The sequence below is a fragment of the Antechinus flavipes genome, chromosome 3, assembly GCF_016432865.1.
Source record: "Antechinus flavipes isolate AdamAnt ecotype Samford, QLD, Australia chromosome 3, AdamAnt_v2, whole genome shotgun sequence".
In the NCBI taxonomy this organism is placed as follows: Eukaryota; Metazoa; Chordata; class Mammalia; order Dasyuromorphia; family Dasyuridae; genus Antechinus; species Antechinus flavipes.
The window spans coordinates 454,055,487-454,068,999 of record NC_067400.1 but is presented as its reverse complement, the minus strand read 5'-3'; the positions used below and the strand labels follow the sequence as shown (position 1 = coordinate 454,068,999).

The following is a 13,513-nucleotide window of genomic DNA, read 5'->3' as shown; positions in this document are numbered from 1 at the left end:
GAAAAGGGAGGAGAGAGAAGAAAAGGTATTTTTGTGACATCATCCTGGAAAAAAGACACTTAGAGTTAGGAATAGAGTCCTCAAGGAGGAAAAAAAGAATTGTGAGAAATGGCTGGGCATTTTGAATTTCCACAGTTATGAAAATCAAATTGGAGAATTGAAACTTAAATTAGAAAACTGAAACCCACAAGGACATTAAAGAACAAACAAGGATGGAAGTTTATCTCCCGCCCAAAGAATGTAAGTTCCTAAGGGGCAGGGACTGACTTTTGTAATGAAGGGTGGTTGCCGGCGATTTGAAAAGAATCTTTTGTTCTTTGTTCTAAGTCCTCCTCTCTTCTCCCTTCTAGCATGGAAGCCTTTTGGGGCAGAGACTGGCTATGTAATGAGGGGGTGGAGATTCTTGTCCTGTAACTTCAGCAACGTCCAATTAATGGGGAATCAGGGGAGGGACTTGCACTTCAGGATAGGAAATAAAATGCTGCCTTTGGAATTTCAAAGGTCTTTCTACTCACCTGGGGACCTATTCTTGCAAGGATGTAAAATAAATCTTTCCTGCATTCATCAGTGAGTCAGTGGAATTCTTGGTAAGATATTTTGTTTCTTACAGGAACGAACATGAATCACCTGAGCGACTTTCCTTTCCAGTTCTGAGAGGAACGGAAAAGGCTTCAAGGTAATCTTCCAAGGTGAAAAAATTTGGGGGCTACATATGTCATCTTGGGTAAGTCATTGAATTTATGTAACCTCAATTTCCTAATCTTTAAGATGGGGGAATTGGATTCCAAGACCTCTAAAATCCCCATAAGCTCTAAAGTTCATATTCTCTTTTTACTCACCATTTTTAGTTATCTGCAAACTCTTTAAAGTATAAAACAAGATTTATTAAAGTTATCTTGAAATGCTATTGATCAAAGCAATATTGGATTTTCTAAAGCTCACAATTGGCCATATTTTCAAGATTAGGAATGGATAAGACAATTAACAAGCATTTAATGTATACAAGGCACTGTGGTAGGTTCTAGGGATACAAAGCCAAAAATGACAAGGTCCTCACCTTCCGGATCTTACTCTATTGAGGAAAACTGCTTGTATACTTAAGCAAATACAAAGTAAATGCTAGATCTTTTTTTGGAGTGAGATGGATAAGCACTAACAATAATGGGAATCAGAAAAGGCAGGGGGGGGGGTGGGATTTAGAAGAAGCTGGGAATTCTATGGTGAAAAGCTCAGGAGGCTTCATCAAGCATCAAGAATTAAATACAAAGAAGGAATAGGAATGGGAGGTGACATTGTATGTGTAAGAAACTAGAAGGTCAGATTATTTGGATTGTAGAGTTTGTGAAGAAGAGTAACGTCTGATAAATCCGGTTGACAAAAAAAAAAAAAAAAAAACATTACTTAGTGCTAAGTGTTGTTTTTCAATCCTGTCTCACTCTTTGTGACCCCATTGGGGTTTTCTCATAGCCCAGTGTTCTGTCCACTTCACTATCTACTTTATCTGTTCTAAAATACTTGGTTTGCTTTCAGGAAATCATATTTACTGTCTCCCTCTTCCCCTAGAAACCTATAAATAGGGTAAAAAAAAAAAGGAGACTAAAGCAGTTATCTTAAGGTGTCATGAGAGAGTCCATCAAAAAAGACCTGATTAAAATGTGACAATTTACTGATGATGTGACAGGTTAAAAATCACATTTTCAATATGCACATTAAGTAAATAAAGAGGGGGGTACTTAGTGTCTGCTATGTTTTTATGTATAATGCAATCAGTTTTCACTATGGGCTATACTTCTGGGGGCAGGAATGCCTTAGGCTGGCATATTCATTTAGCATATGACTCATTCAATCTGGTAACATAACAGAAATGTCTACCAACTAATGAATTGTGAAAGAACCACAACATTTCTCCCCCTCGGGTTTCCACCTACGAAATTGTCACAAAATAATGTTAATGTCATGAAACCTAGTTAGAATGAAAAAGTGTTGCTAACTAGAATCCAGTCTGTCTGCCTTTTATAATCTAACCAGTAGCATTTGATCAAATTCTTCTGAGGCTATACTATTCGACGTTGTCAGAATGCTGGGAACTGTAACAAGAAAATAGATTTTTTTCAACTGAAATTAGCATTTATTTATTTCATTTCTTATTTTTATAATGGTCACACGAAGAGTAAAGTAACTCTGTACCATGAACATCCCAGCTGACTTTTCTCAATGAATTTTATGTTATGCTGAATTTAAATTGCATTAAAGAAAAAATGATGTAATAATGTGTGCACAAAAGAAAAATAATACGTAGAAATGAACAATCCATACAGATTAGCAACACTTGATCCAGGAAAAGAACATATTAACTTTTATCCTTTCGGCTAATCTTAATTAACCATTTTAGAAATTTGGACTGAAATTTCTGACAAGAATCCTAGACTGTTAAGTCTGGGAGAAATTAGTTACTTCATTTCTTTCATTTTACAAAGGAAGAAGCTGAACTCAGAATTAAGTGAGACGGCTTGTTTGGTCATCCAGAGCTCAAGGCAGACAGGGATGAGGGCTCAAATGTTTTTCCACTTTAACAAAACACTTCCTCAGAGAAACAAATTAAATGCACACTGCAAATGTTCCTGTCCAGGAACTGGACCACCCTCTGTTAAACACTGATACTCTATTTGAGTGAGTGTTCCAAAAAACTTTGACTCTATTTTTCAAACCTGGCACAATGGAAAGAAAGGGTGTAAGTTTTAGAATCAGATTTTGAGTTTAGAACTTGCCTTGGAGGTAGTGCAATGGATAGAGCTCTTCAAGTAAGAAGGATCTGAGTTCAAATTTGACCCTGGGCTTAACTTGGATTGCCTCCCCCCAAACCCAACTTGCCTCTCAATTGCTACGTATCCTCATATAAGTCATTAAATTTCTGTAACCTCATTTTTTCTCATCCTTGAAATGAGGTTGTTGTTAAATCATTTCAGTCACGTGCAACTCTCTGTCCCCATTTGGGGTTTTCTTGCAAAGATACTGGAATGATTCAGTATTTCCTTCAACTCATTTTACCAATGAGAAAACCTAGGCAAACAGAGTTAAATGACTTGCCCAGGGTCACACAGCTAGTGTGCCAATTTGAATTCAAGCAGATAGATGTCTTCTTGACTCCAAGAAATGGTCTTTTTTTTAGATTCCTTGGGAGTTCTAAATCTATGATTCCATGCTCCTAAGGATTCATGAACTTACATCCTTAAATCTATGATCTTATGAACCCTGAAAAGTGTTATATATTGTGTATGATATGTGAATATGGTGTATGCAAGAGTTAGCAAAATAAAACTATGTGTCCCCTTTTAGTTTGATTATAAATAGTACTGTTTCAGAAAAGGGGGAGCATGGATCTAATTTATTTTTATTTTTAAATCGTATTTTATTTTTTCCTCACTTAGATGTCAAGAAAATTTTTAGCATTCCTTTTTTTTTTTTTACAAGATTTTGAGTTTTAAATTTTTCTGCCTTCCTCCTCCTTCCCTCATCTGAAAATGGTAGGCAGTTTGCTATAGTTTATACATGTGCTATCATGTAAAACATGTTTCCATATTAGTCACAGTTTTGAAAGAAACAGATCAAAAGGGAAAAAAAAATCACAAGAAAGAATAAAGTAAGTGGGAAAAAATTGTGCCTCAATCTGCATTCAGAATCCATTAGTTCTTTTTTTTTTTTAATTTTATTGAGTTTTTTTTATATATATATATTATATATATATATATATATATATATATATATATATATATATATATATATATATATATATATATAGCTTTTTATTTACAAATTATATGCATGGGTAATTTTACAGTATTGACAATTGCCAAACCTTTTGTTCCACTTTTTCCCCTCCTTCCCCCCATTCCCTTCCCCCAATAGCAGGTTGACCAATACATGTTAAATATGATAAAGCATAAATTAAATACAATATAAGTATACATGTCTTAACAGTTATTTTGCTGTATGGAAAGAATCAGACTTTGAAATAGTGTACTATTAGCCTGTAAAGGAAATCAAAAATGCAGGCGGACAAAAATAGAAGGATTGGGGATTCTATGTAATGGTTCATAGTCATCTCCCAGAGTTCTTTCGCTGGGTGTATCTGGTTCAGTTCATTATTGCTCTATTGGAACTGATTTGGTTCATCTCATTGTTGAAGAGGGCAAAGTCCATCAGAATTGATCATCATATAGTATTGTTGTTGAAGTATATAATAATCTTGTGGTCCTGCTCATTTCACTCGGCATCAGTTCATGTAAGTCTCTCTAGGTCTTTCTGAAATCATCCTGCTGGTCATTTCTTACCGAACAATAATTTTTCATAATATAGAATCCATTAGTTCTTTATCTGATTATGGATAGCATTTTCCTTAGGAAATCCTTTGTACTTGTCTTTGGTCATTGTGTTGCTGAGAAGAGCTGAGTCAATCATAGTTGGTCATCACAATGTTGCTGACACTCTGTACAATATTTTCCCTGGTTCTGCTCATTTTACTTTGCTTCAATTCATATAAATCTTTCCAGGTTTTTCTGAAATCTGCCTGTTCATCATTTCCTTTTTACAATTTTTTTTTGTCATTTCTTACTGTACAATAGTATTTCATTACATTCATATACCACAGATTTATTCAGCCAATCCACAATTAATGGATGTCCCTTCATTTTCTAATGTTTTGCCAATATGCAAAGGGCTGCTACAAATATTTTGGCACATGTAAGTCCTTTTCCCTTTTTATGATCCCTTTGGGATACACGCTTAGTAATGGTATTGCTGGGTCAAAGAGTCACTTTTTGTTTATCCTTTGAGTATAGTTCCAAATTACTCTTTAGAATGGTTGGATTCATTCACAATTCCACCAACAATGCATTTAGTGTCCCAGTTTTCTTACATCCTCTCAATATTTATCTCTTTCCTTGTTTTTGTCATCTTGGCCAATCTTATAGGTCTGAGGTGGTATCTCATAGTTGTTTTTATTTGCATTTTTCTACTCAAAAGTGATTTAGAGCACTTCTTCATATGCCTATAGATAGTTTTGATTTCTTCTGAAAACTGCTGGCTCATATCCTCTGACCATTTATCAGTTGGGAATTGGTTTGTCTTCTTATAAATTTGACTCATTGAGAAATGAGGCCTTTATCAAAGACACTTGCGATAAAGATTGTTTCCTAGAAAGCTGGGAAAGCTTCTTTCTAATTTTGTTTCCATTGGTTTTGCTTTTCATAATGCTATCTCTTTTGTTGGTAATGAATTTTTCTCCTTTCCATAGAGCTGACAGGTGTCTTATTTCTTGTTCTTCTAATTTGTTTATGATGTCTAAATCATGTACCCATTTTGCCCTTATCTTGATATATGGTGTGAGATGTTGATCTACATTTAGTGTCCATTGATCTAATTTATTTATTTGAAATTTCAATAGTATTCTATTTTTCTAATTACGTGTAAAGATACTTTTCAACATTCATTTTTGTAAAATATTGAGTTCCAAATTTTTTGTTTTCCCTTTTTTTCTCTCTCTCCCAAATAGCAAGCAATCTGATATAGGTTATTCATGTACAATAATTTAATAATTTACAATTTTTTTTTTTTTGGTCAGGCAGTTGGAGTTAAGTGCCTAGGGTCACATGACAAGTAAGTCAAGTCTGAGACTGGATTTGAATTCAGGTCCTTCTGACTTCAGGGCTGCTTCTCTAATTACTGTGCCATCCAATTGCCCCATGTAGAATCATTTTGTTTTATTTTATTTTATTTATTTCTTCTCGAATAATTTTTTTAAATTATAGCTTTTTATTGACAAAACATATGCATAGGTAATATTTCAACATTGACTTTTTTTTTTTAATATTTTATTGCCAGGGTAATTTTTTTACAACATTATCTCTTGCACTTGCTTCTGTTCCGATTTTTCCCTCCCTCCCTCCACCCCCTCCCCTAGATGGCAAGCAGTCCTATATATGTTAGATATTCAACATTGACTCTTACAAAAACTTCTGTTCCAACTTTTCCCCTCCTTCCCTCCACCTCCTCCCCTAGATGACAAATAGTCCCACACATGTTAAATATGTTAAAGTATATGTTAAATACAATATATGTATATATATTTATACAATTGTCTGGCTACACAAGAAAAATCGGATTTAGAAAGAAGGTGTAAAAATAACCTGGGAAGAAAAACAAAAATACAAGTAAACAATAATAGAAAGAGTTGTACAATCATTTTAAACATATTTCCATTTTAGTCATGTTGTAAAAGAAAAATCAGAATAAAAGGAAAAAATCCACAAGAGAAAAGAAGCAAACAACAAGAACAAAAGGTAAATAATATCCTTCTATCCTTATTAAGTTTCTATAGTTTTCTCTCTGAATATGGATGGCATTTTCTATCCCAAGTCTATTGGAATTGTTTTGGATCACTGTATTGCTGAGAAAAGCTTAAGTCTGTTATAGTTGATCATCACATAATCTTGTTACTTGTGTACAATGTTCTCTTGTCTCTTGGTTCTGCTCACTTCATTCAGCATCAGTTCATGGAAGTTTTTCCAGGCAGGGAATCTAAATTTGTCTTCCTGCTCCCTGCCACCCATCTCCTCCAAATTATGATTTACAGGACTGGCCAAAGCAATACTCTTTTTACCCATATTTGGGGAATCAGTTATTTTTGGAAGAGATCAAACCTTTTTTGTTTTCTGCAATTAAATTTACAAAAAGATTGAGAAAGCAATAATCCTAAGTCCATTGCAAGCTAACCAATCCTCTTTACCTCAGGCATTTAGAATGCTTGTGAACCTGACTGGAGACAAAGTTAAAATATATAAAAGAAAAGACTGGCTATTTTAAGTTTCCTACTGGGCTGTCAGTACCTGAGTGGGGTCTTCCAAGGGTAGAATTCCAGGGTCTAAGTCCTGTTGTCAACTTTTCAATTTCAAGAACTCAATTTCAGCAATTCGTCCAGGGGCAATGAGAGATCACAGAGCAATCACCTTGGAATTTTTTCCCAGTTCATTCACATTTATGTTAAATACATTCAGGGTCAAGCTAATATTTTTCCAACAGAGCCCTGGAGTCTCACTCCCAGAACACATCCAGATTAGTCTTGTCAGCTCCTTGATTCAGACTGTGTCTGGTCACCTTGCTGTGTGAACAAATTGTCTTTTGATTGGTAGGTAGGCCAGACTTAAGAATGAATTTAATGAATGATAACATTCAGAGAAATTTTGGGTTTTCCTTACCTGTGACTGGTACTGTGGCCACTGAATGTATTCTTTGCTTTTTAAGTTTGTACTTTCCTGATTTTAGTTGGAGACACATACCCATGAACTTCAAAAAACCAGAATGAAGAGCTAGAGTCTAGGACAGAACTTGCTACAAGCAAGGCACTAACTAGGGCAGCCCCTAAAAGTGGTAGTCATGCCTAGTGTTATTGTTTTTTAACTTTTGTTCCTAAAGAGTACCGATGACATCATAAGAGTTACATCTTGACTTTTGAATAAACTGAATTTAAGTGAGGCTGAACTGTGCAAAGTCATCAGCCAGAGTCATTGAAATTCAGTGGCTAGACAGAAGTCAAGATGACTGGCAATGGCCTGGGATGCGTGGTGGCTGAAATGTCAACTTGTCTAGCTAGCAGTGATGTTGAATTCAGAAGTGAGCTTGGTAGAGCAAATGCTTTGTAGGAGCTGCTTTAAGTCTGAACCCACTTTCCTCAGAAACAAAAGGAGCTTAGAGGAGCATGTACCCCCAAGTATTGGAGGAGAGGAAGAAGAGTTTATATTTCTGTTTGCACTATATCTTTTCAATAAATATTTTTGTAAAATTGATGATGATTGGTTAAATGACATTAGAGTACTTAATAATGACAATTTATATTGGGAAAAACACATGCGAATGGGGGCTCAGGCTGAGAGCTTTGGAAAATTAGCACTGACCCCTTAAGAGTATCCTTGGGATGTTGAGGGGCAGATGTAGTCTTGATCTGGGACATCTGACTCATAATGACTCCCAATTTTTTTTTTTTTTCCCCTGAGACAATTGGGATTAAATGATTTGCCCAGGATCACACAGCTAGTAAGTGTTAAATGTTTAAGGCTGGATTTGAATTCAGGTCCTCCTGACTCCAGGGCCAATACTGTATCCATTGCACCATTTACCTGCCCCAATACCCTTCAAAATTGAAATGAACTACAGTTATTCCTTCCATATTGTGTCTTTCCATATGGTTTGGAAATATTGTTAGTCAGCATTAGAAATGAGAATTTTTTGGAAGTTTTAAAGAAGCTGCAGATGTCATGTAAGGTCAGCAATGTGATACAAAGATTTTAGAAACTCAGAAATGCATATATGTACATATATTAGTATTATATGATAATCCAAATTTCACAATAAGGTACTGTGAATACTTCATAAATTCAGTCCTTTTCTGGTACAAAGGCAGGACCAAATAATTTTATGCAGATTTTCCAGATTAGTGGAGCACCATGCCCTAACCCCCGCAAGGGAAAGGGACAACTATTTTTTATATTTATAATCTTACTCTAATTCTTACCAATTCTTTTCCCTAGCCACTTAGGTTACTTAAGTATTGTGTGGAGCTTCATGTACAATAGAAAATGGACAAGCTTGAGTGTTTAAGGGAAATGACTAAAGGAAAATAGTCTTTCCATATCTGGCTTGAAACTGGACACTGAATGGTACTTTGGCTCAGGCTTCTACCTCCCATTTAGGAGGACTTGTATCTATTTATTTATGACAGTAAATACTTTATCTTTGTTCTGCTTGCTATATGCATTGTTTACTCAGTCAGAGAAAACTATAGCAGGAACCCTCCAGTTCTTCAAGTTTTAAGAGGAGTGAAACAGGCAGCTTAGGATAAAGATGGGTCTTTTTAAAAAAAACAAAAACAAAAACAAAATACATGACCTTAGATTCATTCCCAAATTGATAACTGTTTGCACTGGAATTTTGTGATGACACTCTCCTTGGGGCTCATATTCTGGTACCAGCTTCTGGGTAAGAACACTACGCTATCCTTTTATTGTTTTGGAAACAAAATGCTAACAGCTAGAATTCACAATGGATTTGTTTTATACTAATATGTTCTATAAGAAATAGTAACACATCAGAAGAGTGTGTTCCTTGGTGCAAAAGTGTTATTACACATAATAATAATATTGAAATATTATCAAGAGTTGAGCATATAAAGAAACTAACTGCAAAGCTGGGATTTGAAATCAGAAGACCTTAATTCTAGGTTTTTTGTCAGTTGTGTGATCTTAGGCAAGAAATTTAACATGTTTGAGGTTTATTTCTCTTGTGTGAAAAATAGGAATAACAATACCTGTCTGGATTACCTCATAGAATTTAGTGAAAATGAAATAATATAACAGAAAAATAACCTACAATTCATTACCAAAGATCCAGGGCCACAAAAACCAGGTTCAATCATGAAAGCTCCTCAGTGTTACCTCTATGACTTATTTGGCTTTCAGCTCTGGATCTTCCTAGAAACATGAGTATTATGTCTTTCAAGGTTCAATTCTTCTGCAAGCAACTAAGGTTATCAAGATATTAACTCTGTGGAGGGTTATTAAAAGGCATACAAGTTTCAGAAGTCTTCTTTCCCTTTGCTCTGGCACCCATTGCTTTTGTTAACAGTCCCGGCTTCTATTGCCATCAGTATTCATATTGTCTTGATCTTGAAACTGCCATCTTGAACCAAGAACTTCATACCACATACTTTTAATTGCTCTACTCCCTTCTTCATTAATTAACAACCACCAGCTTTGGCTGGTGCCCCTCTTTCTCTCCCAGAAAACTCTTCCTAGAGTTGTTTCCTAATGAATAAATTTGTATCCCCTGGCTCTCTTCTAGTTTGTAAAAGTAAAGGAGCAATAAAGCTGTTCAAATCCTTTTCCAGACTGCTCAATTTCTCTCAACAGGAATCCTAGGATTTTGCAAAGTGCTTTATAACCAGAAGACTCTGAACTACTATTGTTTTTATTGGCTTCCTTCTTTATTCTAAGGTATTATAGTTTACTGAGAATGAAAGATGCTTCTATCCTCCAAATGGAGACAGTGGTGGCAAGTAAAAAATGCACTTGGTCACTTGTCATACAAGCTTAAATAAAGAAAGAAAGGAATTGCAATGAATGTTTTTATTGTTGCCATGTAAACTAGTCCAACAGGTGTTGGGAAACAGATGTGTACCAAGCTCATTAGTGGTGCAGAAAAATTCACAAAGTACAGATAATATTTCCCCTCTGTGGGTGACTGGCTTCTGAAGAAAACATGTGGCTTTGTCATCATCAGAATTTCTCATTACCCAAAGCAGAGTTTGGCAAACTATGAGCCTCAGGGCAACTCTGCCCACTGCTTGTTTTTGTATGGCCTGTGTGCTAAGAATGGCCAGATCTTTGTTTTAGGCAATGAAATATTTCTGTGGTGACAGGACAGACAGAAGAGCCTTATAAAGCTCTGTAGTTTGAAGAGATTTCAGTGGCTTTCTAATAAAATAATGAAAATGTAATAAATCAATAATGTAATATCTAGTAATATAATATTTATAGAAATGCTCTAAGGTTTGCAAAGACACATGTCAACTTACTTGATTCTTACAACCACCCTGGCAAGTAGGTGCACCATCCACTGAGCCATCTAACTACCCCAGAGCTCTTGCCTCTTGAATTAAATTGCCAACATTCCAGCTTTACTGTAGTATACAACCCATTGGGCTGGCCACATTGTCTGGATGCCAAACGTATGCTTGCCAACAAAGTTATTTTATGGAGCACTCACATAGGGCAAGCATTCACAAGGTTGATCAGAAAAAGAAATACAAGAACACTATCAAGGTATCTTTTAAGAACTTTAGAATTGCTTGTATGACATGGGAAACACTGGGACAGGACCACCCAGCATGGTGTGCCCTCATCAGAGAAGGTTTTGGGCTCTATGAGCAAAGCAGAATTGAATTAGCCCAAAAGAAATGTGAGATGTGCAAAATTAGAGAAGCCATCCCAAATGTTCATTTGGATTATTTGTGTCTGACCTATGGCAGAGCATTTATTGCAAGCTCATATTGGTCTGATCATTCACAGTCAGACACACTGAAGCTCAATTCTAACATAGAGATATCATTTTGGTTCTTTTCCAGAAGGAAGAACAACAACCACCAGCTCAGAAAAATTAAATACTGGACCAAGAAAACAGTTGATAAAGGTCAGGGAGATATCTGAATACAGAACTCTGACCTGAGACAGCTCCTTCTATTGTATCCCACATTGTTTTGTTTGAGACCTCCCTTCTACTAATAAAAGCCTTACTTCTTCTTGTTTTAGGAGGTTTGGTGTTTCTCAATAATATTTATGATTATCTACCTTCCAGAGCTTTCTAGGTAGGTTTTTAGACATTTAAAATTAAATTACCACCTGAGGTTACCTAAGAGGACTGTGAAATGTCAGCATTTAAAAGGACCATTTCCTTGTTTTGCTGAATGATGGAAAAAGCGAAGTATATTTTTTAAGGGGACTCTTAATATTTCTAATCAATATTCCAACAAGACTTCTATTCTTAGAAGAGGAACTAAGGGAAAGCATTATTTTTGTGAAAAATTAAAGTACCCAGAATATAGTATAAAAAGTAATTTTTATATCTGTGACTTTCTAAAATTTGCAATTCAAAATTGAATTTCATTCAAATAAGTTATCAAAACATTTTTTCATATAAACATAATGTTCAAAGATTGCTAGACTCAAAAACTTATTCCGTAGGCAAAGGTATCATAAAATACCTCAAGTGGAAATCCCTAGTAGAAAGGGAGAATTCTTTCCAGTTTAGGAATTTGAGCCAAAGAGTAATTCTGGCTACTTGTTTTCTCAGTAGGCTGCAAAATTGTTAAGACCCGAGGAAAACAGCCTTTTAGAAGCTAACTGCCCAGATAACAAGGATTAAAAGAGTCTCTGCATTTTTCTGGGAGGGCTGCAGAGAAGGCTGCAAGGCAAAGAGGCCCTGAGGCTAAAGCAAGAGAAAAAAAAAAAGTAACTAGGAAGGAAGGCTGTATAGAAAGAAAAATTGTCCTTTGGGGCTTTCACGCGGATTAATAAGGAAAAACTCGGGACAAAGAGAATTTAAAAGATTTTACTATTTCACCAAGGTAGCTATGCACTGAGGAGCTGATCTCTAGAGATCAGCAATGACTTCAAAGTGAGGACAATAACTTTAATATAATCCAGATAGAGGTCTACCTCAGCAAAAGAGGTGAGGCTTTAGCATCTCAGTTCCTCCCTAAGGAAGCAAGAATGTGTCAATTTTCGAGGAAGAGTATATGACAAAGAACTACAAACTTGTCTCCTTCACCAGGGCCTCCCCCAACACTGATGTGGAGGGCTGGGAACAATAGATGACTGAGTCAACATAATTTTCTATAGGCAGGAAGAAAGGAAAGGAAGGAAGTTAAGAAGGAATGTAGGAAGGAAGGAAAGAAGCATTCTACCAGTTAGCCTAGGACTGTACTGTATTAGATTTCTATACTTTGGTGATCTTGCTTTTATCAGTTAGCAATATCATCCTACTCCCTAATTCTCCTAATACGCACTTATAGCTAGGTATGATCATGAAACCCCAATTGATTTTTGCCCCTCTCACCACCTGCCTTTCCCCCCAGCCTATTAAAAGAAATTTCCGACAGGGAGCAGCTACATTTACATATGAAAGAAAGACTAGAAATTTGGTTGGGGAGTCTTTGAGACAAAGAATGTAGATTGCCAAGGTGTTTTTTCTCAGGAACTCATTTATATGGGCAAATCAGATGAAGTGGTTAAAAACAGAAAATTGACTCCTACATGGCAATCTGAAAGAAAACCTGCTGGATACTAGGACTTCAGTAAAAGAGGAACTTCCTCCTTTAAAGAGCCCCTCGTTTTTGTTAGAGAGCAAAAGGTAGGGGAAGAGAGGAAAGTTTTTTCTCTAAAGGCTGGCTTAACTTGTCTCCTCCATCCAGGTGCTCCCACTGTACAATGTCACTGCTGATGATGGAGAAGCAATGATGGGGAGAGCAGTCCCCTTCTCTGTCTTGCTGTCTTCTCAACATAAGGGTGAGTGCAGAACTCCCTCCAGAGCCCTGTCCTTTCTGCTTTCTGCTAATTTCTTGACTCTCTTCTCACCTCTCTTGTAGATTGCTTTTTATGTAGGACAAAACAAGTATGACTGATCCTTGTAGGCGATCTTTAGGGGTTTCATGAAATCTCATTAATTTCTTTCTTTTGACCAAAGTTTTGTATAACTCCATCAGGTTGATTAAACATACTTCTTTGCAGCCTTTGACACTATAGGTCAATCTCTTGTCTTGATACTCTCTTCAATACAATTCATGGCAAACAGTCTTTCCACACTCTTATTATCAAGTGATTGAAAAACACTTTCAGGAAAATTCCCCAATTGAGTCAAGGATTTTTCGTCCTCTACAGATTCTTGCCACAATCCTCCCTCCTTTTCC

The 13,513-nt window shown here is 36.0% G+C and overlaps 1 long non-coding RNA gene across 2 annotated transcripts; it reads left to right on the top strand.

Annotated features, from left to right (window-relative positions):
• The first annotated feature begins 6,171 nt into the window (after positions 1 to 6,171).
• On the top strand, positions 6,172 to 13,169 carry LOC127554700 (uncharacterized). 2 transcript variants are annotated; one of them, XR_007952042.1, is made up of 4 exons: positions 6,172 to 6,338; positions 11,174 to 11,238; positions 11,358 to 11,413; positions 13,019 to 13,169. It is a non-coding gene; the product is annotated as an uncharacterized LOC127554700 (long non-coding RNA). The 2 variants fall into 2 exon arrangements; XR_007952043.1 differs by lacking the exon at positions 11,358 to 11,413.
• Positions 13,170 to 13,513: the final 344 nt, after the last annotated feature.